The 27,901-nt window shown below is 56.0% G+C and overlaps 1 protein-coding gene across 1 annotated transcript in view; it reads left to right on the top strand.

Annotated features, from left to right (window-relative positions):
• The first annotated feature begins 1,466 nt into the window (after positions 1 to 1,466).
• LRRN2 (leucine rich repeat neuronal 2) overlaps positions 1,467 to 27,901 on the top strand; it is a 35,045-nt gene continuing 8,610 nt past the window's right edge. The window contains exon 1 of the mRNA XM_027816491.2: positions 1,467 to 1,777. The gene's annotated coding sequence lies outside the window, so the exon portion shown is untranslated. The remainder of the gene's footprint in view (positions 1,778 to 27,901) is intronic.

Genomic DNA, 27,901 nt, shown 5'->3' with positions numbered 1-27,901 from the left:
GCTTCTCCAGCTGACTGGCAGCTCCGTAGTCTCATGAGAGAACTGGTTTTCCTAGCATGCTTATGGGGCTTTTGCAAAACGAAGGGGCATGGCCCTGCATGCCCCGGTACTTGGATAAAGCCTCACGTTTCACCCCTTGCTATCTGAAAAGCCGTGAGGGGACCTTCCAGCTGAGACCCCTCTTTGACTCTCAGTTTGTGCCGCAAAGCATTTAAGTGAGGCTAACATTAAGCATGTGTTCCCATTAAGTATCTGCATAAATGCTTTGCTGAATGGGGGCCAACATGCCAGAACATCACCCATTTGGTTTGGGCACACGGGCAGGGATTTTATGTTATTGAAGTCCTGCCAATTAAATCAGGTCACTCCAATCTCTCCTCTTCTGCCTCTCTGGCTCTCACGCCTCTGTGTGCGTCTGTTCTCCATCCCCGCGGTCCAGCCCACCGCCCCAGGCAAATGCTCTGGGAATGAGCCAGACCCCCAGCTCGGCTCATGCTCCTGAGCATGAAATGGGGATTCAATAGCCACCGTCACTCCCGGGGTGTGTGGCATCCGCAGGGCTCTGGCAGCTGCTGGATGGGGCTGGGAAAAGCATTTCGGGGGTGCGACTGCTGGAAAGCAAACAAAAGCTGGAGCTCCTTTGCTGCACCCACCCCAAATCCTGCCTTTGTCTGAGCCCCACGGCTGTGCCTGGCTGGGGTGTTTCTCCCTGCATCGAACTGGGTGCGCAGGAGGATGGGATCTCCATCCCTCACCTCTTAAGATGGGTGACAGGCAACCGGAACCCCAGATCTCTCAATCTGAGACACAGCAAAGCAGAAGGCAGCTTTTCCCCAGTGTTTTTCAGGGTTAAGAGTCTCTGAGCATCCCTTTCCAGGAGAGGTGAGCCGCCAGCAGCATGTCTTGATCAGGGATCCAGCCACCCCGCGGTGCTGCAGAACCCCATGGGATGTTGTGCTGTCACCCCGGCTGCCCTGGGGATGGGGTAGGTGCCCCGGGGACTCCTGGGACTGCACACAGCCAGATCTTCCCAAAGGCAAAAAAATCCCTTTGGGTGCTGGTGGGCAGGAAGGGATTTGGGCCACAAGTCCACCCTGTCCAGCCTCCCACTTCCCTCCTAACGTGGGGCCATGCAGCACTGTGGGAGACCCCCTCCCAGGCTTGGTGACCCCTGCCCATGGGGAGGGGACTGTAGCGGGACCAGCATGCACTTTGGATGCTGAGGGGTCCAAGCAGCCGGATCAGCCTTTGCAGGAGCTTTTTTTTATCCGGTCCTTGGGAGCATCACCCCAGGGGGTTGGGGGTGCCGGGGCTGCCCCTGGGGTGCTCGCCAGAGCCGCAGGAGTTAAGCACGCAGCCGGCAAGAGCTGATTCAGGTGGGTGGCATGTCGTGGTGACAAGACTCGAGTGAGGAGGAGGAGGACTGGGAAAGGGAGGGAGAAGAGAGGAGGAGGGGGGGAGCGTTTGCAGGCAGCGGGGAGCAGCGAGTGTGCGGCTGCAAAGGAGCCGTGCGAGGGAAGGATGAAGGTCTCTCCCCATTGCCTCCAGACCGGGTGCTGAGGGTGGGGGCGGCGTGGCAGGGGGTGGCCTGCCGTCCCTATCCCCCCCCGCCCCCCCAAAGGGACTAGGACAGACCCCCCAGCTTTGGCAGGTCCAACGCAACCCAGTCCTTTGTCTGCTGACAGGGGCTCTGCCCGAGCCAGATGTGCAGGCAGCTGTGGCGGGGAGCAGGCAGGCGGATGACAGCAACGCTGGGAGACGGGAGGAGAGTCCAAGGGTAAGTTGGGCTCCAGCCCTGTTAACAGTATTGTCGGTCAGTTGTGACTTTTGGGGGGGGTCTCCTGTGCCTGGGGGCTCTGCAACACAGAGCTGGCTGCTTGGCAGTTTGTTGGGGGTTTGGGGGTTTTTGCCCCTTTTCCTTCCAGAGCTTTGCTTTCGCTGATCTCTGACACAGAGGATAAACGGTGTGTTTGAAAATAAATGAATGAAAACCAGGTGAAAATGGGAAATGCACACAGCATCGGTGTCTCGCCAGTTCGTGGTCCAGGAGGGGGCAAGGGGCGGTGGGGCAGCCTAGGGAAAGGAGATTTTTCCCTGGGCACTAACGGTGGGATCTAGATTCCCAATCCTGGAAACTCCTCTGGGATTGAGTCTTTCCCCACCCAGGCACCGATGGGAATGTGGGGCAACCGTGGTGAACCCCACGGTGATGCGCTGGGGATGGTGCTGCTGAGACTGAAATCCAGCCTTGCACAGGGATATGCCGGCAGGATGCGATCCAGCCAGGAGCAGCGCTTTCAATGCATTAACCCCTCTGTGCCTGAGCTCTGTGGAAAATGTTGAAGGAGTCAAGTGTAGAAAAGAGGCTGTGTTAAATAAACCAGCCTGGTCTTTTGGAGTCCCTCCTTCTTTTGCAACCCAGCTTTGCCTGCCCGTGCCAGGTGAAGCTCACCTAAGGGAGAGGACAGACTGCCTGGGGGGTGACAGGCAAAAGGTGATGGCAAAGCAAACCCTGGGAGCAGCAGCCCTGGGTCAATGGTGTCATTTTAATGATTTCTGTGCTGGTTCTGTGTTTAGCTCAACCCTTCCTATCCCTGCTCCTCTATGCATGCGCCTCCCCAACGCAGCTACACCAGAGACGTGCACCCACCCGCAACCTCTGTGCTTGTACCTCTGTGCAAAGCAGCCCGCAGCTGTCGGGTGCATGGCTGTGCCCTGCCAGCCTGGGCAGCAATGGGGACCTGGGGGGCTCTTTGCAAAGAGGCACCCGCTGCAGGGACCCTTGCACCCACCTGTGCTGACCCAGCCTGGGAAGGGTGCTCAAGAGTGGGAAGGGACCTCATAGCTCAGCCTGTGGCTGAGGCATCACCTATCCTCGCCTCTCCCTGATGCCCAGACAGGTGCCGAGCCCTCTTCACCTCCTTTTGCTTCCTGCCAGAGCCTGAAAAAAGGGATTTGGGAGATCTCAGCACTGTCCTCCTCTCCCAAGAGTGAGAGGGCAAAGCCCTTCACCTGGCAGTGGGACCTTGGAGGACAGGAGGGGATGCTCAGGGTTGGGCATTGCGGGGTGGGAGAAGGACCCTTGGAGCAGTGTTTCCAGGGAGGCTTTTGCTGGAAGTTGCTGCTGTCACCGCTGGGCATGAGGATCTGGGTCCTCAGGCCGTGATCTAACAAGGTTGGGAGGTCAGAAGCTACGCACAGATGCTGCCTGCCTCACCATCCTCTGGGTGCTGTGCCGGTGCTGAGCCAGGACCCAGCCCCTGCTGCTGCTTTGAGGACGAGGAGCCCTGATGCCACAGCCTGGATGCAGGCAGAGCTCATAGCAAGGCTGGGAAGCAAACATCTCGTTTCTGTCTCAAAGCCCGAGTGCGGTGCAGCCGTGGGGTGACGGGGATGTGGCTCAGCACAAGTTTCCCGGAGCGCTGACTGCTCCCTGCCATGGGGCTTCTCCTCTCATGGGGGTCCGTGGTGCTCACGCCTGGAGCATGGGGCACCATCACCCAGCTCCAGTCCTGGCTCCCCGTGGCAGGAGACCCCGGTTCTGCTGACCCAGCCTCTTTGGGGACATGGCTCTTCCCGGCGCTCCTGGCTCTCCTTTCCCCAGGGCAGAGCCACTGCTGAGCGCTGCTACCCCAGCACCCTGGGCCCTCTCTGTGGGCAGTGGGCACTGGTTTGGCACTGGGTAAGTGGCTGTGCAGAGCAGGGCTGAGGGCCAAATGTGGGGATGAGTCTCTGCTCCTCAGCCATTTTAAACCCCTTCCTTTGGGTGGGACCTCTTTTATTCTTCTGCAGTGTAGAACGAGGAGCTCAGCATCAGTTGCCGGGGCTGAGCTGTGCCAACACCCATCACAGAGCCTGCAAAATCCCTCTGGTGCAGGGGAAGGGGGTGGTGAGTTAGGCAGGACCCCAACCTAAATCCATCCCACCTCCCTCGGGGTGTGGGAGCATCAGGAAACCACTTTCCCCACAGCACTGTATATTAAGCTGCATAATTGCTTCCCCAGGGAGCCAGGGCAGCCCCTCTGCTCAGTGCTTCAAAGGAGATGCCGTGGAGGCTCCGATTCCCAACGCGGAGCAGAGCTTCAGCTGCTCTAACCAGCCGCGGCTCCTTCTGCTTTGAAGAGCCGTGCTGCCTCACGGCAGGAGAGGGTTCGTTCTCGCTCCTCGCTGTAGCTGATCACTGCCATTCCAGGATGTGATCCTAAATTTCCTGGCTAGGACAGGGATGGAGGATGCTAGGAAGGTCCACAGCTTGTTGCAGTTGGGCACCTGGCAGGCTGGGAACTTCACCATGCTACCAGCACCTCTCCACATGCAGGGAAGCCCAGCTACAGGGCGCTCTCCCTTTCTTTATTCCCAGCAGACGATGTATTTCCTAAACCACCTTCAGGGTAGACCCTGGTCACTAATGCCTCTTCCCTTCTGTCCTAAAAGCTACCCGTGGGATAGCATTCCTGTTGGTATGTGGCCGATTCCTGAAGAGCAGAGATGCCAGCCCAGGGCTGTGTGATTCCCCTCCTTGCACGCAAACTCGCCACCTCCCTCCCTCCTTGATCTCGCATCCTTTTTTTTTGCCAGAAAACACGTCGAGGGGCTGTTTCAGTGCCCTCTGCCAAAGATGAGGTGTGAGGCCCCGGCACTGACTGATTGTTGCTTTTCTGCTTGGCATGTGTGGGAGGTACCTGTGCCTTTGGTTCTCCTCTTGGAAATGAAATTGTTGTTCTCAGGGGAAATGCTCTCCCCTGTGCTCTGCATCAAAAGCTGCAGCTCTGCCCTGGCCAGGGAAAGCCACGAGAAGAAGAATTACAGCTGCTGCCGAGCAGAGTGCTGCCTGCTGCTTGCTGAGAGTGAATCAGGAAAAACATTAAAATTAGATGAGCTTAAAACTTCTCTTTAAGAAGGGGATGGTCTCCATCAATAAGGCTCCGCACTGGGACTTTGGGGTTGAGTTTAGAGTTTGGTTGTTTGCTCTTGAGTTGTGAGCTCCTCCCAGAGCCCAGGGCATCCCTCCTGCCCTGCCAGCCCACAGCCATGCCCTGGCCACCCCAGACCCTTGCACACTGGTCCCCATGCGCATCCCTTCCAGCATCCCTTCTGTGCTGGACCGAGGCAGCTGCTGAAATGCCCGACATCGTTCCAGGACATCAGCCAGCTCATAGGCGGTGAAATATATGTGCAGGTTTAGTGGTTGTTGACGGCAGAGAGTATTTTGTGATAAATATATTTGTAGTGGGGTTTGTAAAAGGCTGTTCCAATGGGTGGTTTTTAGGAAGGCAATAAACGGCTGAGAAAATGGTTCTGGTTGTACCTTGGAGCAGAGGGACGGCAGCCCCAGCACCCCTTGCCTTCCCCCCCTCCCCCCCTGCCTCCGTACCCCTGGCAGGAGTGAGCGTTTGGGGGTCCTGGATGTGGGAAATGGGGGCCCACAGATTACAGCATCCCAGTCGGGGAGGGACGGGGGTCTGAGTAACCCCCGTGCCCCCTCAAAACGGCTGGAGTCCTTGCAATGGGTGCTCCCCAGGATCTGTTTGCAAACACGCAGCGGAGCAGGAATTATGTGTCGGCTCTGTTTGGTGTGTAATTCTGAATAACAAATAAATATAGGAAAATTGGGATCCGTTCCCAGACAATTCACAAAGGGCCTAATTGGAACTTAAGTGGTGCCTAAGTCTTGCGCTGGCTCTCTGCACTGGGGTGCTTTTCACCCAGACAGGGGAAAGAGACAAACTTAGTCAATAAATTACTTGCGATAAATTATTCACCAACTGTACTTGGAATTAATGCCAGCTTCCCCCTCCAGCAGCTTATAAATGCTCTGATATCTCCTGACCCTGTCCAGGCTCCAAAGCTACCCATCAGCTTTAAAAGCCTATCCCAGGCACTATTAGAAAATCATATTTTGTGGCATTTATAACCAGTAATAAAAAAAATAACACCAAGATTAAATTTGGCATGTGAGGTCAGAGCGTGACCAGCTTTGTCCTTCCTGTTGACCAAAGCTGAGCCGAGTCTGTTCTCAGGTTCAAGCTGAGAAAATTGTTTTGCATGAAGACAGGCCACTGTGCTTCTGTGAGACTTAATAACGCTTGCTTTGAATTTAAAAGCCTTCATCAGTGAGGAATTTGTAATCAGCATAAAAGGGGTTTTGCATTTTAACCAGCTTTTCCCAAAGGCAGAGATGAACTAACTCCAGCTCTCTTGTTTAGGGGAAGAAAGCATCCTCGCCCCAAAGCCCAGGGAAGCTCCTCTCCCTGCTCTGTCCTGTGTCCCAGCAGGACCATGTGGCTAGAAATCAAAAGCCTGGAAATATAGAGGGAGGGAGGGGAAAAAAAAAAAGTACAAGTATCCAGCCACCTGAAAAGGAAAAACTGGTTTTTTCCTCTTTGTGAAATGAACTGATTTAGTTTGTGCTGGAATAAGCATTTCGATTGGGTGTCTGTCACTAGTTCATAGGATGATTATTAAATTTAATTCAATTGTTTGGTTGTTCAAAGCACTGTTCAGCAACGCATTATCAAAGCTGCTCGTTTGACTTGAAAAGCCCATTTGGACTTTTAGACCCCTTGGCTCAAAAAGGGTCTGCAGCGTTTGATCCGAATTTGCAAATTGCTGCGGTTGATCGGAAGCCGCATTTTTCAGTGAAGGCTTTTATTCCCATGGAAAATTCTGCCCAGTCCTATTTCTGAGTCACTTTTCCTAACTCCTACATGCCGCTGCTGCTGCTCAAAGCTGGCGATGGAGCCGGGCGGGCTGTCCCAACGCCCGTGCTGATGGGTGCTGGCTCCGTGCAGCTCCAGCTCTCCAGCAGCAAGATGCAGCTCATGCAGCCGATGGATCCTCCAGCTCCCAACGGGCAGCGGGACTCATCCCTGCATCCAGCTGTTTGAAAGGACCAAGGAGCAGAGCCAGGGTCGGCTCCATCACAGTGCTGCTGGGTTTCGGGGCTGCCCTGACGCCTGTCCATCGCTTGCACCCAATGCCTCAGTGCTGAAATCACCTGGTGGTCTTTCTTTTGCATGAAGCTCTTGGTAAATAAGACAAATGGGATTTCAGTGACATTCCCCAGCCAGCTTTATGGCTTCTCAGTATTTTGTTGACTCCTTCTATGCTGGTTAAACCCTCCTGGGAAGCCACAGACATACCCCCTCATCTCCCCCTTTTCTTGGCCACGGTTGTCCTCCCCGGCTTGGCAGGCACATGCATTTTCCTTGGTTTTCTCCGATTTTAAGGGAAGTTAAACAAACAGGGCTGTTTACATCTGAAAGCCATCACTTCTCATGCCGAAATCTCTGCTCGCGGGCTGGCAGCAGCAGGAGCGCTGCAGCTCTGCAGCGCGGGGGCCACGGGGGGCTGGGGGCTCGCACCGAGCAGCCAGGCAGCCTGATGTTGCATTTTGCTGTGGTTTGTATTTATAAGTTTTATATCTTTATCTATTTTATAAGCTGTGGAGCGGGGAGAAGCGGGGAGAGCAGCATGCTGGCAAAGTTGTTTTCTCCTGGGAAATCGGGAACGCACTGGGAAGGGGAAGGGGCGATGCACTATGGCCTTGCGGAGCAGCCGCTCCCGGTGCGTGGCATCCCACTCCCACGCAGCCGGGGCAGCTGGATCCCAGCCCCTTTCGGGGCGGGGGGGGGGAGGTGTTGCTGCCAGGCAGAGCTGGGTGCAGCTCCATCAGCCCTGCATAAGGCTTGGTGCCATCTTATTTTTCCCGGTGTCCTTGCTGCAGACAGTCTCCTTGGGCAGCGCCTGTAAATAATACAGTTGCAGAGCTGAGTGGGTTTAAAAACCACAGCGGGGCTGGGGAGGGGGGAGCAGTTTGCAGGCAGAGGCAATGGAGAGAGCTGATGTGGCTCCTGCCTCCGAGGGCACCGGCTGAGGAAGGGGTGAAGGCGGGGGGTCATCCCGCTGTGCTGGGGCACAGGCAGCCCCCCGCTCCTGCCCTCGGGGCTGCCTGCAGCCCAGCAATGCCCCCCCACCCCCCCCATGCCACTGCAGGATGGCCCCACACTGCAGCTCCCCGACCCCCCCAGCAGCCTGGGATGACTAAGAGGCGATGAACCACTCCTGGAAACTCAGAAGAGATCTAATTCTGTGAATAAACTACAAAAATAAAAAAGATCCCTGGGGGGGAGACGATGTTTGTGAATTAAAGACAAAAGTGGGTGACATTTCTGCCAGCCATATGCAGCTGCAGCGCCGGGGGGGGGGGGCACACATGGGGCCACCGAGGGCTGTAATTCCTGGAGATGATGGGAAAGCAGCAACTTCTCCCACTCTGCCCATGCTCGGTGGACTCACACCGGGTGATGTGGTGTCTCAGTGATCATGGGGAGCCTTGTTTCATCAGGTGACAGCCAGCCCTCATGGCATGTGACGAGGGCAGGAACCAGGTTTTCCTGTTGCACAGCAGCCCTGGGAACTGAGGGCTTTGCAATATGGGCAGCTGGGATGCACCTTGGATCCTTAAGGATCCTTAGCGCTCTTCCTTCCTGCAGCTGCTGCAGGGCACACAGGACTTCAGGGTCACTTCTCAGCTCAGAGCCTCCAGCTCCAGCCCAGCATCCTCCAGACTCAGTAATGCCAGCAGCTGGGTCACCCCGGCTCATCGCAGTCTTGCTCCTTCAGGCTAATTCCCTCTCGGCTAGCAATTCTTTTCTCCCCTCCTCTGCCGCCAGGCTCCCAGCCGTCAGCCAGTTAGAAGATGTTATTTAAAATAAACTGGAAGTGGATTTTGTCAAGAATAAGCCCAATTCCTCACCCATGAAGGGTTATTTCATCCCCTTCAGTTTGGGGAGGGACCTTTATCAGCTGCCAAGAGCCCCAGGGTCTGGCCATGGGCGGGGCAGTGCCCACCAGTGTGAGGGGCACGGACCCCAGTGCACGAAACGTGGAGGTTTGGGGGCTGGGTGGTGTTTCCCCCCTGGTGGGTGGGTGCAGCAGGGGCCGTGGAAGCCCCTTGGCTTGTGATGGCAGAGGCAGCCAAGTGGTCCATGAAGACCCACCAAGACCATGGTCCCCATCCCATTGGAAACCACCTCTGTGGTCTCTGCTGGTGGCAAAGTCCTGCAAAGCTGGGGGTCAGCAACCCCAAACCCCATAAGGGGGGGGGGGGGGTGGCACAGCCACCCCCAACTCGCTGAGCCCCTCCCAGCTGTGGTGGCTTCCCGGGGCACGGTGCAGGGCTTTGCCTCCATGCCCACCAAGCTGCTCTGCGCCTGAGGAGGGGGTGAAGCAGCCCCAAAGCCGTGCCTGGCAGTTGCTATGGCAACCGGACATTTTTCTTATGATTCCTAATGACTTATTGGCATTTGCACTAATATACAGCTTTTTTGGCTGACGGAGGTTGACTTGTCTCTCCTCAGCCCCTAAAGAACAGGAGCATTGCATGCAGGGCCGGAGTCCAGGTTGGGCTGGGGGGGCTGCCCCAGTGCTGCCCCTGGCTCTGGGCACAGCATCCCTGATGCTTCGTGGGGAGCAGCACAGACAGGAGCCACCAGCCAGCTCCCTGCAAGAGGCAAGTGCTCAATCACAGCTTGTTTTTCCCCGGGTGAGGCTCAGAGGATAGGAGGGCTACAGGATTTGGAGAAAAAAAGGCTCTTACAGGGCAGGAGCCAGCCAGAGCAGAGAACAACAGCCCTGCAAGAAGCAAGAGGGGTCCTGGGCTGTGCAAATCCCAAACTGGTGCTGATGGGGTCTGAGATGCGACTTCAGCATCATATTCCCAGCTACGCTGGTAGGATATCCCAGTTTTTCCTCTGTGAAATTCGGCACAGAGAGGAAAATCAATGCACTCTTTTTTTAAATCCATGCTTAATATCAAACGTCATACCTCGCCCAGATTTATTCGGGTGGATTAGATACTTCTTAGCTGCTCAACATCACGGAGCAGTTTGCAGCGCTGGAGCAATGCCCCAGGCAGGGCTGCCCGGCTCCTTCGGGCTGAAAGCAGGGCTTGCATCCGTGCATGGCCAGGGCCAGCTTTGCAAATATTTGGAATTTTTTTCAGAGAATTGGAGACCAGGGGGGCCAGTTTGTGGCTGCTGAACCTGTACTTGCACCCTGAGAGCTGTGCAGGGTTCTCAGCAGGTGAGTGTGTGGCTCTGAGCTCTCCTGCCTAATTCCTTCAGAGGCACAAGCCATACAACCCACCTGCTTTGGTTTTTTTCCTGCAGACGGGCTGCTGTGTGTCTTGCACATGGGAAACAGTGTGGAGAGCAAACAAAGACCAGGGAGACAAAGTTACCGGCATGGACAGGAACAGCTTCACGTCCAACTCTGTAACACTGGGTGCTCCCAACGTTAGAGCACTGATGTGCTCTTTCTGGTTGTCATGTCCTAATGAGCTCCCGAGACATGGGGTTTGCAATTACCGGCTGAAACTTTCAACCCTGAGCACTAAATCTGTGTGCACTGTAGCTCAGATAAAATCATGGGAAGACTTGGGGGGCTTTTAGGGTCAGTGACAAGCTCTTGCAGCACAGTGGCAGGGGTTTGTACCCCTTTTTTAACGGGTCTCCACCAGCTTCCCTCCTCTTTGCCCTGTCCTGTGGCCACCGAGCGTGACTGTCGAATGCAGCAGAGCTACCTCTCGCTGGTCCTGGGCATCTGCCAGCCCCGAGAGGTTTGGTAGGACCTCATGTCCTTACAGCAGCTCCAGGGCATCGTGGCAATAGAGCAGCACTTCATCAGGATATGGTCTATGGTGGGCAGGAGCAGGGGGGTCCAAGCCCCTGCAGGGCTGGCTCAGCTCCCCCAGGAGCATCTTACATCCCTGCAAATCCTGCTGAGATGTTCTTTTGTGTCACTCTGTGGGGTCATCAAGCCTTCAGGAGGTGCTCTGTAACTCCAGCCTTTTATCACAGCCGCATGGCCCAAGGAGGCCAGAATGTGCCAGCAAGATAACAGGGAGAGACTTCCTCGTAATTAGAAATTAGCCCTGATTTCACGGCACTTACAAGCAGCCGCGTTGCCATCCTGACCTTTCTTCTGCTGAAGATCAAAGGGAGCAGGGCTGGGCTCCAGCCGCGGCTGCTCTCGCCCTGCTTTGCATGCATGATGCGACCCCATTCTGCTGCCCGTCCGCTGATGCTGGAGTCATCTGCCCCTCCGCTCGCTGGCACTGAACCCTGCCCATGCCCCTGCCCGAGCCAGCCACCACGGCGTGGGTGGCCAGCTGTCCCTGCAGGCTGCTGGCTCCCTTCGCTCCTGCAAGAGCAGTTTAACCCGTGAATGAAGAGAGAAATAAGATGGAGGTGGCAAGGGACCAGCTGAGCCCCCAGGGCAACGATGCTCGAGCGAGGTCCGCGGCTCCCTGGCCCTCGCCTCTTCTCTTGGCACCGTCTGTGCAACGTTCCCCACCTGCAGCAATATTGCTTAGCTGAAGAAATATTGCTTCCAACAACAGACCCCTCTAGAGAAATAACAGGAGAGATCCCATCATGGTTTTGATTTTAATTACACTCAGGAATTCTTTCCTTTTTTTAAGCTTTGTTTAATAACCTGTTCCTTCCCACACAGCCCTCCTCTGCTGAAGAAAGTTTAAAGAGCCTCGATTTATCCTTCTGAAGGGACTAACAACAAAACACTGCAGTGGCAGAGTATTTCTTCCTAAAATATCCCAGGGGGACATGCTGGAGCAGCCCCTGGCTGTTCTCAGGCTCTGACTGGGACAGGACCATGGTGGCTGGGGGCTGTGCAGGTGCTGGGCAGCCCCTCGGTCTGCACCGATCCAGCACCCTGGGCAGCCAGGAGCCACCTCCAAGAGTGTTTTTACTGTCTCACTGAGAGTCGACACCTTATTCCAAGGACCTGGGTTTTTTGGTCCGACAGAAGGGCATGGATGTGCCTTCCCCAAGCGATGCCCCTGGTCTCTGTCCCCTTTAGAGCCTGTAGCCAAATTGCTTCACGGCTGGTTTGTGTAGCCACATGGGTAGCAGAGCTCAAAAGCCTTTGACATTGCCCGGAGCTTCCTCTATCAAAGGATGCTGCCCTTGGCTTTGGTGTGGGTAGAGGAAGGGGAGAGGTTTGGGGGGGGCTGCTCTGCAAATGAGCCAGGCTTAGTGGCCACCCCCCAGCCCAGCCCAGCCCCCAGGCTGCGCCGAGGGGTATCGATCGTTGCTGTTGGCAGGCCGAGCTGCTGGGGAAGGTCACTCAGGCTGATGCAGCACAGGCAGCGTCTGCAGCCGTGATCCAGGACACCGGTTACCCTGGCCATCGGTCCGCTGGCTTTAGGGCCCCAGATGTCCATGGGCTGGGACGGGGACCAAGCTGGATGCTGGATGGGATGGGGACCCTGGGGTTTCCGAGCAACACAGAGACATGGACACTTTCCTCTGGGCTTTAATGTCTCTGGAGAGGAAGGTTCAAACAGCCTCTGCCTGCCTGCTGCAGCTCTAGGCATGCTACTTGTTTGTTTGATTAGAGAGATGAAGAAATAAATGGAAGAGATATGAGCATCCCTCTTCACTCCCAGCTCCTATGTGGTACTGGCTTGATTTTTCAAAAGGACTCAATGTCCAGAGCTTCAGAGCTGTCTGCATCATTTAGACAGGCGCATGGGAGATGAGCCCTTTGAAAATTGTGTCCCAAATGGTTAACAAGGAGCTGTTCTTCCCCGGAGGCTGGCAGCGTTTCCTCCCGCTCTGTGGGGTCTTTCCCTGTATCTGCAACATACAACAGAAGGAAATGGTATGTCACGGAAATACATATCATAATTTCCTGGCATGCACCTGTCTCTTCCAGCACACACACTGCTGCAAGACACAAACACACACTTGTGCGGATTATGAGCTACTATTGCTGTCATGTTGTCGTAGCTCAACAGGCATGTACAACCACAGGAGTTATCACATCGCCGTGCCCGGCTGCTGTCAGCCCCTGGCAGCCACCGCGCTCCTCGTTCCATGTCGACAGCCTCCCCTGGGCTGTGGGAGCTGCAGGAGCTGTTTGTGTCTGGAAGCTGCCTGGGGGCAAGGAGCCCCACAGCTCACGGGGACCCAGAACGGAGCCTTTTTGCAGGGAGAGGAGCTGCAGGCAGCGGGAGATGCTTTAGACTTGCACTGCTGGTCATGCCGCTGTGGTGCGGGGCTCGCAGCAATGCCAGGCTGCTGCTGCTGCTGCCCACCCTGCCTGCCCCTTCAGCCTGCCTGCGGCCGAGGGCATGGGCAGCAGCAGGGCTGCGATGGTGGTAACACGGGAGGGAAAACAGGCTGAGCTGTCTGTCCCCTGCTGCTGGAGACAGCGTGAACCTCACCACTAATTGGCAACCTGGGGAGATGGACAGGGAAAAGGTCCCTCTGCTGGGACACTGGAGAGGGGATTGCAAGGGACCCAGCTTCACATTGCAAGCGATGCCTTCCCACAGGAGAGCACATGCCACCTTCCAGCCTGCATCCCACAGGACACAGGGCTGGTATGAGCAGAGAGGGCTCCTGTGCAGTCAGTGTTGCAGCCGGGGAGCCTGCCAGAAACCTGGGGGGTGAGAGCTGGAGTGAAGGCAGGAGCTGGAGGTCTCCATTTCCACTGAAATCTGGCACCTTCCCCCTCTCTGGCAGCCCCGTTAGAAGCTATAAATATATCTGAGTGTTCACAACACCCTTTCCCGAGCACCCTGGGGATAAAAATCAAGAAGGATGCTCTGAAGGGGTAGGCTTGATTGATGGGAGCTGGGCTTGACACACCATGCTCAGCACCAGATGGATGACGGAGCAGTGACGGCGGCAGCACTCACAAGCCCCGGCACAAAGGGAGCTCAGTCCCCCGCTGGGAGGGCAAGGGGGGAGGTTTGCAGACGAGACCTGAGCTCACCGTGCAGGGTGAGGATGGTGGGTGCTCCTGTTGTGGGGGCAGCATGTCCCAGCACTGCCATCCCATACAGCCAGGCGCTCAGGTCCCCAACACAGGGGTGTTCTGCTCCCCTGGGTGCTCTGCTCTGCTCCAGGTGCTAAAGCTGGAGGTCGTGAGGGTCTTTGGGGGTCTGCCAGCCCCCTGGGTCTCCACAGCCTGGCTGGAGACCCCCAGCAATGCAGCCTGCAGGACATCATCCCCAGGGCTGGGTGGAGAGCAGGCAGCATCCCTGGCAGGAGCTCCACTTCTTCAGCAGAGTTCAAAGCCAACCCACCTGGGACCGTGAACAATTAATTTTCCCAATCTGCACAACAATCAGCTTCTGAGGCGAACAATTAGCCGGTCACAAATTGTAATTGTCATCTCACTTCTGATTTTAATTTGGCCTAATGAAGGCTAAGTGATTCCGTCTCGCTCTTTCTCCCCCGGCCCCACAGTCCTCTGGCATCCCCGGCTGCAGCGAGGACACGCGGGGAGGCAGCACCCAGCCCGCGGCCGTGGCCCTCCCCGGGATGGAGAGTGCTGGGGGTGGCCAGGGAAAACCATTAATCCCTATTGCGGGCTGCTTGGTTTCAGATATCATGGCCAATAAAAGTTTTATTTAAGGGAATTGGCTGCCTGTGTCCATGCATTCTGGTTTGTCACAGCCTGTTAGCCTCTCACGCTTGCCCTTTGAAGCAGGGGCTATCATTTAATCTTCATCTAGAATAACGCACTGATTTTTTCCCCTTTCTGATTTTAACTCACTGCTGCTTGTACGTCTCTGTCTGCACCCTGCTCCCTCCACCCCGTCCCCACATCCCCGATGCATTATCATCTGCAGCACCTCTTGGATCCAACTATGTTTTCTAATGAATTCATGGTCTCACTGAATTGCCTTTCACTTTAATACTTAATTTAGATTGAAGAAGGTGGTTGCTGGGCCTCGAATACCAAGTGAGACTCTGGTGTAGCTTTGGCTGGAAGTTGCACGATGCCTGGTGGGGTCAGGCTGAGCGAAGCCATCCAAGTTTGGTGAACTTGGCATAACCACCCTGCTACTCTCCAAGCCTGGCAGCCTCCCTTATCCTCCATCCTCAGCATGAAGCTGGATGCACGAGTTGTCACTGGGATATGGCAGCCCTAGGCGCTGGTTCTGTCTGCACATCACATCATCCGCCCCCGAGAAGCCCAGTCCTGGCTCCCTCCTGCTCTGCAGCTTCTGTGTGTCGTTTAACACAGGGCAAAGTGAGAGCAAGATGCTCCTGAGCCAGGGAGCAGGTGCTTTGCCACACGCCAAGTCTGCGCAGCTTTCCCTCCTCCCCAACCCTGAGTGCCTGATAATTTTAACACAAGCAGTAAGGAGAGGGCTCCTTCATCCTGATAGAGAGACTGAGCCTCTTCTGGGTTGAAGCATTGCAGCTCTTTAATAGCACCAATTAAAACTGCAGAGGGAATAAGACGCTGGCAGGCAGTAATCACCCAGACTGGAATAGGGCTTGAGCATGAGTTTTAACAGCTTCACTTTAAAGGGAAAATGTACTTTCCATGACCCTTGGATGAACAGAAACCTGGTTTCAGAGCTTATCCAAAGCCTGCGAGGTTGAGTATCAGCCCCACACCGGGACACGCTGCTCCGCTGCAGCCAACAGCCCTGCTGCCTTGCCCTATTAAAAAGCAGCAGGCAGCCAGTTGTGAGAAGGAGCAGGGTAAAGGGAAGAGGAGGAATAAGTATATCAGCAAGGTGAAGCTTCAGTGACAGCTACGAGATCTGATCTTTCAGGGAAAAATGTCATCTCCAGTTTGGGGTGGGGCAGGGGGGGGTTGCAGGGAACTTGTGGTGGAGATGAAATGGCCTTCAGGGCCAGTTACAACTCAGTGCAATGGTTCCCTGCACACCCCCTTTCTGCAGCCCAGCACCCCACCGGCAGCAGCACCCTGCACCCTGGCCGACTTACAAGCTTGCTCTGCCTGGCATTGCTACCAGCTCCATTTGTTTCCCTGTTTTTTTGTGCTACCTGGGAAGGATCCGGAGGTGATCCTGCCCCAGCCGTGCCCCTGACTTGCTCCACAACCCTCACCCGGAGTTACAACTAATCTGCAGGCTTCTTGGGCTCAGTTAGGGCTGATTTGGTTAGCTGTTTGCACAATTGAGGTCAAAGCCCATCTTGTCTGAAGCTGAAAACAATTAAAATCACTCCTGGAAGGACCTAAGCATGGACCCAGCAGCCAGCATCCCTCCGGCTGCAGCTGGCAGCTCCCTCCTCCCTCCTTGCCCCACTCAGTGCACCTTGCCAGCAGGCAGGTTGTAATTTACAGGGCACTCATCCACCCGCTCAGCCCTGAGCATCTGCCCCCGCCTTGTCCCAGCGAGCTCCATCACAGCTGCCCACATCACACCAGCAGTGCGTGCAGGATCTGGCCCTCCTTGCATGCCCAGCTGAACCAGCCTGACCCCAGGGGTCCCAAAGTTTCCCCTAATCTGACCAAACCAGCGTTGCAGTGATGCTCACCTGCTGCAGCCATCTCAGCATCACTAGCGCTGGCTCCCACTGTCACCGGAATGATGACTGGCAGCTCGCAGAGCTGTCACTCACTGCCAGTCCAAGCACAGGAGCCTCCAGCTGGGGTTGGCAGCAGTCACATAACGATAGAGCTTCATCAGGGCCAGGAGGACCCTGTTAGAGCCATCCCAGAGCTGCCTTTTTAATTGGGCAGGTGCTGGGTGGTGCTGAGTGATGCTGATTTGCTGGGGAGGTTGGAATTGTAGAAGCTGGACTCTGGCTCATTAACACCTGGTCTTAAGGGGCTCATCACAGATATTTTGCAGCCAGTGGGAGGATTTTGGTGGCTGTGAATGAGTGGTGTGTCTTTCCCATGGTATTCCTAGAGCAATTCCCTGGGGTGGTTTGATTTCTGAGAGCCTGGGGGCTGTAGATCTGCACCCTGCGCACCCTCAGAGGAGCCTGGCCCCAAACTTGGCCCCTCAATGGTGCGGGTTGGAGCTTTCCCTCCCCTCCCTACCATGGGTGGTGTAAATACCCTGGAGGTGGCTGCAGAGGAGGGGTTGGAAAGGTAAAGTCCTGTATGTTGTTCCGCATTATGGAGAAGAACAACCTGGCATGTCGCTGCCACTGTAGGTTTTGCTTGGAAACGGCTCTTTCATTTCTCTTTGCTCTTACCACACACACATATGCACAGCCATGCCTACGTCCTGTGTCAGGTTTTGTTTTTTTTTTTTCAGTCTTTTTAAACCCATAATGACACATCTGAAAGTTCTTCCAAAACCAGCCCCTCTCCTTCCTTCTGTGACACGAAGGGATAAGGATCAGCTCAGAGCTCAGTCAGGCGGAGAGTAGCTTTGGTGGCTTTTGCAAAACAATATTTTGTCAGTTCTTCCTAAGACAAGTTGATGGCGGGCTGTCTCCCCACCCCACCCCCCCTCGCCTCCCCACACAGCTCCCAGGGGATGCACCCACCGGCTGTGAAGTGCCCTGGGGACCCTGTGGCCCTGCCTTTGCCAGCGGGAAGGGGAAGGGGCTGGCTGGGAGTGGGCTCACAGCCCTGCCCTGTGCTCAGCTGGCTCTGGCGTGGGGGATGCTGCGTATCCAGGCTCTCCGAGCCAGGGCTGTGAGCTGCCCCATTGCCTGTGGGGTGTCCCCATGGCAAGGCACTGCATCCAGCCCTGGGCAGCTCTTGCCTTCACCCCCTGCACAGCTCCAAGGAAGCGTGGGTGCAGGATTGCCTCTGTGGGCTCCTGGGCATGAGGGCCAGCGCGATATTGCTGCCGGCAGCTCAACACAGCCCCAGGTTTTCAAGAGGGACTTCATATCCATTGCAAAATTTTCCTCTCCAGGAGAGCAATAATGCACTGCGATATTGTTTTATTTTAGTCATTCAAGTGTATGCACAGTGCCTAGAGGAACAGGCAAGGAGACACAGCAACACGCTCCCCCAAGGCCACTCCACAAAGTGCAAACAGCTCTGCCTGTTCCATGCCCCCGTGCTGCAGGCTCTGCCCCAGGAGCTGCCCCAGTGCAGAGGTCTGATGTGCAACATCTGCATGGAGCTCTCCGGTGTTCAGGTGGACAACACCGTGCCATGAGTATCAGGGTAGTTGGAGCTGGGTGTCGCACCCACGCGTGTTTGGATGCTGAGCGGCTCCTGCACCCTGAAATTGCTGGCTGTGGCCAGGCAGGGCTGCTCTCCCCGATGCCTCCGGTGCCTGGTGGGGTTAAACACCCGCCAAAGCCTTCCCCAGGTGCCTATTTTCCCAAAACTTGTAGCCGCCTCATTATCTTCAAAATCGTAGAATTTAAAAGCCATTTGAGGGAAAGGACACGGGTGCACATGCCCCCACGCACTGGCTGCGTGGCCCCTCTCCATTAGCAAGGCGGCCACATCCTGCCCTGGCACATAGACGATGGTGCTGGGGTGGTCTGTTCTTCTGCACCCTGGCTGTGGGTTGGATCCAGAGAGGAGATCTGGGCTGTAGCTGTGCCTTAGCAAAGCTTTGCTCCTGGAGAGAGGACACAGCCGCTTTCCGCGCCCCCCCCCCCCCCTCCCCCCAACCATACAACCCACCCATCCCTGTGGGCATCCCGCCTGCCGAATGGTCCTGCTGCCGAGCTGGGAACCCTTAAATAGGTTGGACGGAGGTGGCAAATGTTTTCCATTTTTCTTTCTGTTCCTATCTGGGTGGTAGTTGTTGTTGTTGTTGTTGTTATTATTATTATTATTATTATTATTATTATTATTATTATTATTATTATTAATACTAATACTATTACTATTATTAAATTTATTTTATTTTAGATCCCCTTTGAATGACAACTCTATCAAAACAGCTCATTGGGACATGTCAGGTCCATTCTTGATAAGTCATCAGTCATCATGATTGGTGCTGACAGATGCCCTGCAACAGTGCTGCAGTCTTTTGTAATATCACATTATTTTATTTATTCAGCATGGCATGAAATCTCTCCTTTAGGAAAAAGGAAGGGGAGGGGCGGGGGGATTAACTCTCCTAGTGATGCTTCCATTTCTGGATACTCCACGTGGGAAGTAGCAGAAATCAGGCTTGAATGTGGCATTCGCGGTGTTTAATGTCACTGGAGTTGAAACAACTGCAAGACCCTGGATCGCAGTCCTCTTCCAGTAGCGCTGACCCCAAGAGAGCCAACACTGCACGTCACAGCACTGTGACACGTGTCCTGTGTGGGTGCAGCCCCTCGGGACGCACAGCACCCTTCTCCCCCCCCCCCCCCCCCGCCCACAGGGAGGGCCAGGACACAGCGATCCAAGTGCTGCCGTTTGCTCCACCACGGTGATGACGGGAGCAGCCATATCCCCCCTGGCTTGTGGCTGTACCTGAGTGGGACACCCACGTGCGTCATCCCCCTGACTGGCAGCGAGCATCCCAGGCAGCTCTGTTGCCCTCCCTCTGCACTTGAAATATATGGCAGGAGCAGGGGCGGTGATTTAGGCTCCCCTTTCACCCCTTCACCTTCCCTTGTATTTATGTGATGCTCGGCTGCATGAAAAATATGGCTCCTTGGCGTCCTGCCTCCTCTTGCTCTGTGGGGAGCAGCCACAGCACCACGCCGATCCCTTCCCCAGCCCCGGGGCTGGTTCTGGGAGTTCCAGCCTGCCCGACCCCCTCCTCAGCACCTGGGCAGAGCTGCTGGGGGTGGGGGGGGGTGGGGGGGGATGGGGAAGGGCTGACCCCAGGGGTACTACCTTCTAAAGCAGCATTTCAGCCTCGTGGAGCTGCCGGAGGGCAGAGTCTGGCTGTGTTCCCTGGGATGCTCCCGGGGTGTCCCCCAGGAGCAAGATGGCAAAGCTGGGTGGCTGGGCTGGCTGCGGCCAGCAGAGCCCGTCCTGGGAGCTGCCTTCCTGCGTCCCCTAATCTGCATCGCAGAGCCTTTGTTTGCTCTCATTAATGTGTCTGCAAAGTGCTTGATGTGTGAAATATCCTTTTTATTAGCTGGAATTGGCAGGGCCGTCTGGGACTTGCGTCTGCTCCACTTTCAAGGCCAGGACTCTCCAGAAAAGCCTGTGTTGGTCTTGCTCAGTTTCTGGCTTGTGGTGGGCAAAGAGCTTGGGCTCAGCTCGCAAGCACACTCCTCCACCCAGAAACCACGACTGGGACACACCACGGTGTCACCCATGGGTGCACCCACCCCTCAGGTCCTGCTGAGCAAAGCAGGCAGAGTGGTCTGCTAGAGCAGGGCTGGGGCTGGTGCCTCCAGAGTTGGGGATCCCCTGGATTCTCCTGCTTTCATGGATGAATCTGGTTTTCCTACAGCCCCTTTGAACTGTCGGGACTTTCCCCAGAGTGCGGAGGACTCGCAGCCTGCCGCAGCGCTGCAGCCCACAGGGGATCTCTCCATCTCCCTCTTTCCCCCCCCCATCTTCTTCCCACGTGTTTTCACCCTGTGTCCCTCCCGCAGCCCCAAAGCAGCAGCACAGAGCACCGCGGACAAGCAGCAGGGTTTAACCCCTCGGCAGAAGGTTGCCAAGCAAACATTAAACTTTGGGTTTGCAGCCAGCCTCATTGAGACCAAACCCTCCCTCCCAGGAGGATCCATGTGCTGGCCCGTGCCCCCACTCACCCACCCTGCTCCCCCTTCCTCCTCCTCCTCCTCCTCTCCCAGTGCTCCCGAGACCCCTGGGGTATCGTGTCACAGCAGCAGCATCTCTCATCGGAGCCTGCCACTGAGAACCAGCAAGAGGACGAGGGCCCTGCTAATGGCATGAGTGACGTTGGTGCACAGTGCCCTTGGTGCACGGTGGGGCTATGCCCACAGCACCCCACCCAGCCTGGTGACGAGTCCAGACTCTGCCCAGGGACCAGCGGGGCTTGGCACAAGGAAAAGGGGCAGCTGGAGGGGGAAAACAAGGGGATACAGGGCAACGCCAGCGGTGCAGGGCTGGCTGGGAGGATTCCTGGCACTGCTGTGGCTGCCTGCAGGGTCCGGGGTGGGGCCATGCCACTGTCCCATGGAGCAAGGCTTTGGGGTGGAAGGGATGCCGGAGGGATGCTGTGCCCTGCTCCACCCGCGAGCTCTCTGCCATAGCCCAGTACCCGTGCTGGAGCTGCGCTGGAAGGATTTGGCTTTGGAAGCGCCAGCAAGCACAGCCCATCTCACCGCGGGGGACTTCGTGCCAGGTTTTGTTCTCTGTTGCATTGACCGTTTCTGCCTGGTTTGAATCTGCCTGGCTATGGCACTGCTGCTTGTGCTTCCTGGCCCTGCTGCGTACGCCTATGCACCTCCTGGTCTGCTTTGCACCAGCCACCTCCATCCTGCCAGGAGATGCTCGTGGTTTTGTGTGCATGGCTCAGGAGTTTGGGGACCCACCAACCAGCCACACCGCAGCACCTGAGGACACGGTGGTGGCCTGTGCTTGCCCAGTGTCGGTGTCTTGGCGGAGGGATTGGCTCTCCCTGCTCCCCCAGCCTTGGCGGCAGGTCCATAGCGAGCTCATTAGGAAAAACCTGGAGGTGTTTTCCAGGCAGTTCAGGAGCTCGCCTGAATTATTTAACATGCCGCTCCACAGCACGGCGGGGAGGAACTGAGGGAGCTCATTACCAAGCCGGGGCTGTTTGTCTCTCAGCCACAACACGGCGGTGCCAGGGACAGGCTGTGCCTGTGGCACGGCTCCCCGCTGCCAGACAGTGCTCCCCGCTGCCTTGCACACCAGTTTGGGAATGGGAGCTGTGCTTTCTACCTCTGACACGGGCAGGTTGGAGCTGAGCCTTGCAGGAAGGTCCTGGGGCAAGGACATGGTGCCTGCGAGCGGGGGGTCACTGCGGAGCTGGCGGGTGGGCATCGAGCCCAGCAGAAGGGAAGGGTGAGGGATGCCAGGGGCATCCTGGCAGGCTAGGACCCCTCCATGGGTGCTGAGGTTGGGGCACGCAGCTCGTGCAGCTCCCCACATTCCGGGCACTGGGAGCTTTGTTGATCACAGCATTTTCTAAAGCCTCTGGATGATTAAGGAGGCAAATGCCATTTGAAACCCTGCGCTAGGCTCTCAGAGCCTCAGCGATGGCTTTTACAGGCTGAAGGGCTCTAAATTAGCTATTGCCACTCAGGAAGAAGATCTTGGAGATAGGTCTGGAAACAGTGACACAGTGCAGCAACAGTCGGAAAGGGCACATGGCAGGCAGGGGATTATTAGGGAATAAATAAAGCAGCAGACCAAAGCCACTGATATGCCTGCAATCTGAGCAGCGCCTGCAGGCTCTCCTGCCCGGGTGGGAAGGGTCTGGGCAGGGAAACAGCGATGGCCAGAGCTGTGAAACAGGCCCTGTATGAAAAGCAAAATGGGCTTAGGGCTCTGCAGATTGCAGAAGAGACAGTGGCAGGGCGATGAATAGGTGCCTCCAAAACCAAACCTCCTGCTTTCACCGAGCTCACCGGTGCTGGCCCTGCCTGACCCCTCTCCCCTGCTTCCCCATCCCCTTTCTGCCTGGGATATTCTTGACTTTGACACTGAAAGGTGTCAAAAAAAAGGCCGTAAGGGTGCTGGGGAGGGGGATCTGCAGGCGCAGAGCCTGGCCGTGTGCAGCTGGAGTGCTGCAGCCTGGAGACGGTGCCAGTCATTAGAGATGCTTCCAAAAATGCAGGGAGCTGCAGTCCAATGCAGCACGGGTTTTGTTACATGACACAAATTTTACAGAGTAAAGAACAATTCAGCTACGAGCCAGGACTGAGGCTCCATCTTCCCAGCCTCTTATTCCTTCAGGCAACCCAAGCAGAGATCAGCCAGCTTTTCCAGTTGGCTTTTGCAAGACGTTTACAAATGCCCCGGTTAACCCCATGGCCTGGAGACCAGCCCTGCAATTCTCAGAGTCCCGGGGATAAAATGAGATGGCCCCGGGGCTGCCCAGCCAAAAAGCAATGGATTTGAGGCTTCCGACAGACACGAGCATGCCGCATGCAGCGGGCAAAAGTGGCACCTTCAGAGCTTGTGCCACTGGCTCAGCACCTCCGAAGCCACCTCACAAAGCAGGCAGGGCAGGGCAAATGGATTTCACTCCTGGTCCTGCTAAAGAGCCTGACCGCCTCAGCGCCCATCCCTGCCGCTGTGCGTGGCCACCTGGCCCCAGTGCTGCTCCCCAATGAGGGCTCGTGGGCTCAACTTTTGCCATCAAAGAGGAGGAGGGAGAGGAGGGGCAGGGAAGGGCCGTGGGAATTAGCCCTAAGAGGAACAAACCTTCAGAAAGCCTGAACCTCGCTGGTGGTGCTGAGCTGGGTTTTAGAGAAGCTGCTCTGCAGGGACCCCCAGCCCAGGCACCCCAGCTCCTCCACGAGCATCTCCCCAGCTGCCGAGGCCCCCCACCTCTCAGTGTCCCAACAGGATGGGACCGTGCTTGTCCCTAGGTGATGAATGTGGGATCAAAAGCAGCTCTGGGATGTGTTCAGCGCTGCCTGGGCAGTGTGTGGCTGAGCAGGGCCAAATCCTGCACGCTCCAGGCTGGAGGCTGTGCCTGAAGCTGGCAGCAGCATCTCCAGGAAGCCACAGAAACCTGTGGGAGCATTTTGGAGGCAGGCAGAGCCACTGCAACCCTTCCAGAGCCTGAAAGCAAAAGAAGAAGAACAACAAGCTTATTTCCCAGCCCTGCTCATTAAAAAACATCCAAAGTGAGGGAGAGAAGCATCCAGATAAGAAGCGGGCACCGCTCCTGCGCACTGGCTTCTAGCAGATCGGTGCGATAGCGAGGTGCAGGCAGCCGAGCGGTTTGCTTTGCATGCTCCCGGCAGCTTTTTATCTCCTGCCTTCCTCCTAGACAAGCACAAAACACCCTCCCCACCACGAGAGATGCAGGAGAAGGCCCGCACCCACCATCCCTGGGTCTCTCTGCACAAAATAAGGCTTCACGGAGGAAAGAAACCACCAGAAAAAGCGGCAGAGCAGCAGCCCAGTGCTGCAGGGTTTGGAGGGGTCTGTTCCCTCTCTCGTGTCAATATTTTTTGGGGGATAAAGACCTAAAATAACAGCTGAGGGCTGGAGCGCAGCTTTGCTGCTGTGGCCCTGTGTGTGGGTGCAGGCAGAAGAGCGGTGGGCTGCAGGGACGGTGGGGTGCCCCCCGCCACCCCACTCCCCTTGGATTTGTTTGCTTTAACCAGGGGTGAAGCTGCAGAAAAGCCGGGGTGGGACCATCCTCCCATCCCTCAAACCAGACAGGGAAGATGCGGAGCTGCATAATACGCCCAAATTTAATAAAATGCCTCAAACAGACAAAGTTTTTCCTTTTGCCAGCTGCTTAATTAAATTGCCTAATGCTGTTTGCGATCGCAGCACAAACTCCTGTGTTTAAAGACCACGGTGTTGCCATGGTGCTCACCCGGCGGATGGTGCGGGGCTGTGATGGAGCATACAGATGAGGGAGGCTGCTGGGGATGCAGGGGGAGCGGTTGCCACGTTACAGGGGGAGATTCGGTGCCTTTATTTATTTATTTGTTTGTTTTCTGACGCGGTGGTAAACTCCCTGCCGAGGTTTGCGCTGGGATCTTTGCTCCGAACGGAGCAGTTGCTTTGCCACCCTAGGGCTTTGAAAATGCTTGCTAGGAGAGGTGAGCATCCCCCAGCAGCATCGCTGAAACAACCCAACCCCCTTTCACCAGCAAGAGGGAGGGGATGTATTTGGCTTCCACACACACCGAGCACTTGCTCTGCCGTTGCCTTGCGTGCCGGGTTTGTAAGGACGCAGTGCTTGGGAAAAGCAAGCCTGAACTGCTTTGCCACAGTCCCAGCACAGGTCTGAGATGGGGACTGAGCCCAGAAATCCTGACCCACACCGCTGGGGGGTTACCCTGCACAAATCTTTGCACGAAGGAGTTTCCCATCAGCAACAGGAGCAAATTAAAGCCCAGGACATGGGAGAGCTGAGCTCAGCCGAGGTTCCCCTGAGGTCTCCAGCCTGGTGCTCTGTTCCCAGTGTGTGAAGTTTTCCTTCTCACATTGTCCCTCTCACCAGTATCAGCTGGTGCAACCTCTGAGACACGTTGGAGGTGCTGGAAGGGAAGTCAGACCTAGCCAGGGGGTTTTGGGCTTTGTGGGTGAGGCGAGGAGACCTGCCAGCCAAGGTCTTTGACAAAGCTTTGGGCAGATGCCGGGCAGTGGTGCTTGAACGGGTTTCTTCACTCAAGCATCAGGTACTTCACACAGCGATTTCTGCCATTTTCTGTCCCGGTATCAGCTGCAGCAAACTCAAGATGCCTGCAGAGGCACCTGTCCGGCTGCCGGGCTGGTTCTCACCTACCGCTTCCTCCCCTTGCTGGTGTAAATGGAGAAAAGCCCTCGGAACCCATAAGCAACAGGGAAGAGACTGTGGGGATGGGGGGTCCTGGGGCTCCCCCTGCCCCCAGGCACGTGGGGATGCTCAGCCCACATCCCGGAGCCGCCCCATCGCTGCTTCATCCCCTGTAGTGCCCAAGGGAACCAGCTGGTCCCTACACCACAAAAACCTTTCAAGAGCCTATATAACACTTGAATATATATTTCCTTTTCCCGACATCCAGAGTTACGTCTTCGCATCATCCCTGCCACCATTAGCCCCCAGATAATGACTTGACCTCCGCAGCTTAACTGAGATTTAATACGTCAGTTATTGTATGTTAAATAGTGGATCATTAAAAACTTTTATTCAAGATTAACAGCTATCTAATAGATACCATTAGTATCACAGTTGTATAAGTGGCTAATCCAGAATGCGTGCGATTTAATGATCCCTTGGGATGTCTTTGCCATACTGTAACTGTACTTTTAGATCTAGCTCAGGCTGGCCTGATCCTGCGCTGCGTGGTGGGGGCAGGCAGCGATGGGGACCCCGGGCAGCGTACAAGGTCCATGGGAAGAGCAAGCGGCTGGCCCAGGCTGGATGCATCCACAAAGTGCCTGCGGTGTCATCGTCTGTGCTCACTTCCCAGAAGGCACGAGATACCCAGGGGGAGGAAAGGGTTTGTTTTGCATTTGCACTAAGGCTTTTACTGCTATAAAAATATCATAAATAAGCCACGCTCCCAGTTGGCATCGTGACGGCGGCAGGAGCAGGGCTGGTCTGCTGGGACCCCAGAGTCCACGCGGACCCTCTCCTCTCTCCCCCCAGCCTGGATTTAGGTGTGTGGAACCGCACGCAGCTGCCTCCAGCTGCCTTTAATTCCTATTATATATATCTCCTTTATTTCATATTACATATGACACACTGTGGGTGCTCAGCACTGCCGAAAACAGGAGGTCCTGAGGAGTTGTTATCTGGGGGGGGGAGGGGGGGCGGGGGTTGGAGGGCTGCTCTGGGGCGAGGGGTGGTGACAGCCCTGAAGGCAGCAAGACCCCAGAGCCAGCCTTGTAAAACTGGCTGTTACAGCAAAGCCCTGCAGGATTGAAGATAGCATCTCCTTCCAGATAAAAAAAGTGATATAGGAGTGTTTCTGATAACAGCAGAGTACCCTATTTCTAAGTTTTACGAGTAATTGATACAGAACCCTATTTAATTCTTGTTGGTTTTATCACAAATAAAAGTGAAGCTTTTACACAAAGGTTTAAGCAGGGGAGATGTGACCTCAGTCTGAGGGGACAAACTTTGTTGGGTGTCACCATGGAAAGTCCTGAGCCCAGAGGAGCCAGGGATGAGAGCTGGGCGAGGTGACCTGCCAAAAAATTCCTTTTCTGGGGGTACGGCAGGGCCGTGCAGCTCGGTGTGCTGGTGCGTCAGCGTGCAGAGAGGCAGGACCAGCAGCACGTGCGTGTCTCCGGCTGCAAACCCAGCAAGGCTGGAGGGCGCGATGCCGGGGTCGTTCCCAGCCTCCCACCCTGGGCAGGATGAAGGTTGGGCGTCTTCTCCCGAGGGCTGGCTGCAGATCTGAATCACGCCGTCAAAAAGAGCAAAAGGCAGCGGGGGCAGGCGGGGGGAGGATTTTCCCACAGCATCCGACTGCCGCTTCTCATCTGCCTCCGCCGGGAGCTGGCAGGGCCGGTGGCAGGGACGTGAAGGCTTAGCAGCTGCTGAAGTGCAGCATCGCTGGAAAGCCTCGAGACTGATGGCCATGTTGCAGGCTGCTGAGCACACTGCTTGCTTAGAGCCATCACCCAAAAAAGACAGGGGCTGGCAGGAGCTCACAGGAAGATGCAGGGAGCCTGCTACCCCTTGGGGACATCGCTGAGGGACAGCTGCTGCCTGTGGAGAGGAGCTGAGCGTGGCCCCGCTCCTGGCTCTCCCCACCCAAGGGACCCCAGGAGCCTGCGGGGTGCTCCCTGTCCCCCTCGGGGTGTGGGGGCTGTCCATCACCTCCCCACCCAGCAGCTCGCCGGGGGAAGCATCGGGCTCCTCTGGATGTGGTGAGGGAGAGGAGAGGGAAGGGCAGGAGAGCCCAGGGCTCAGCTGCAGCCATTTATCTCCCGAAGCCAGGCTATTAGACAGATGACAGAGGGAGAGAGGCAGCCGGTGCAAGCACTGAGACCAAGGCTCCTTCCACTGGGTGATTTATCTCCTGGCTTCATCCAGCAAACTTGCTGATGAAAAGACTCTTCCCTTCTCTGTGCCTCATCAATTCTCATTCTCATTGCTTTTCTATTTTTTTTTTCTCTTTCCTTGGGCTTCTGCTGCCTGTTCCTGCAGCTGCGCTCCCCTCTCCCAGCACTGCGCACCCCATCTCTCTTGCGCTCCCTGTCTTTCCTCCCCCTCCAGCCTCACATCTGATGGTCTTTGTTCCTTTCCTTCTGCTTTTCACCTCTGATCCTCCTTCTTTATCTCCTTGTAGTGCTTTCATTCCCTCTTATTCCTTTTCCTTCCATATTTCTCCATTGTATCCCCCTCTCCATTCCTGAGCACACCTGGCTGGGATGGAAAGATACTCCTTGAGCCCCCCCATCAGCAAGTGACACTGTCAACAGTGTTGTGGGCTTGTGACAAATTCAGGTCCGTATGACATGGGGCAGTGCCACAGACACTCTGCCTGGCCCTGGCACTTTCCTTTCCTCGGGGACCATTTCTGGATAAAATCCTTACCAAAGGCAGACTGGGGTTCCAGCTTCTTCGCAATCACGCTTTGCAGAGAGCTGTGTGGCAGGG

Source organism: Falco cherrug, chromosome 16 (assembly GCF_023634085.1).
Source record: "Falco cherrug isolate bFalChe1 chromosome 16, bFalChe1.pri, whole genome shotgun sequence".
NCBI lineage: Eukaryota > Metazoa > Chordata > Aves > Falconiformes > Falconidae > Falco > Falco cherrug.
Note: the sequence above shows the minus strand (reverse complement) of the source record. Positions and strands in the feature narration are given on the sequence as shown.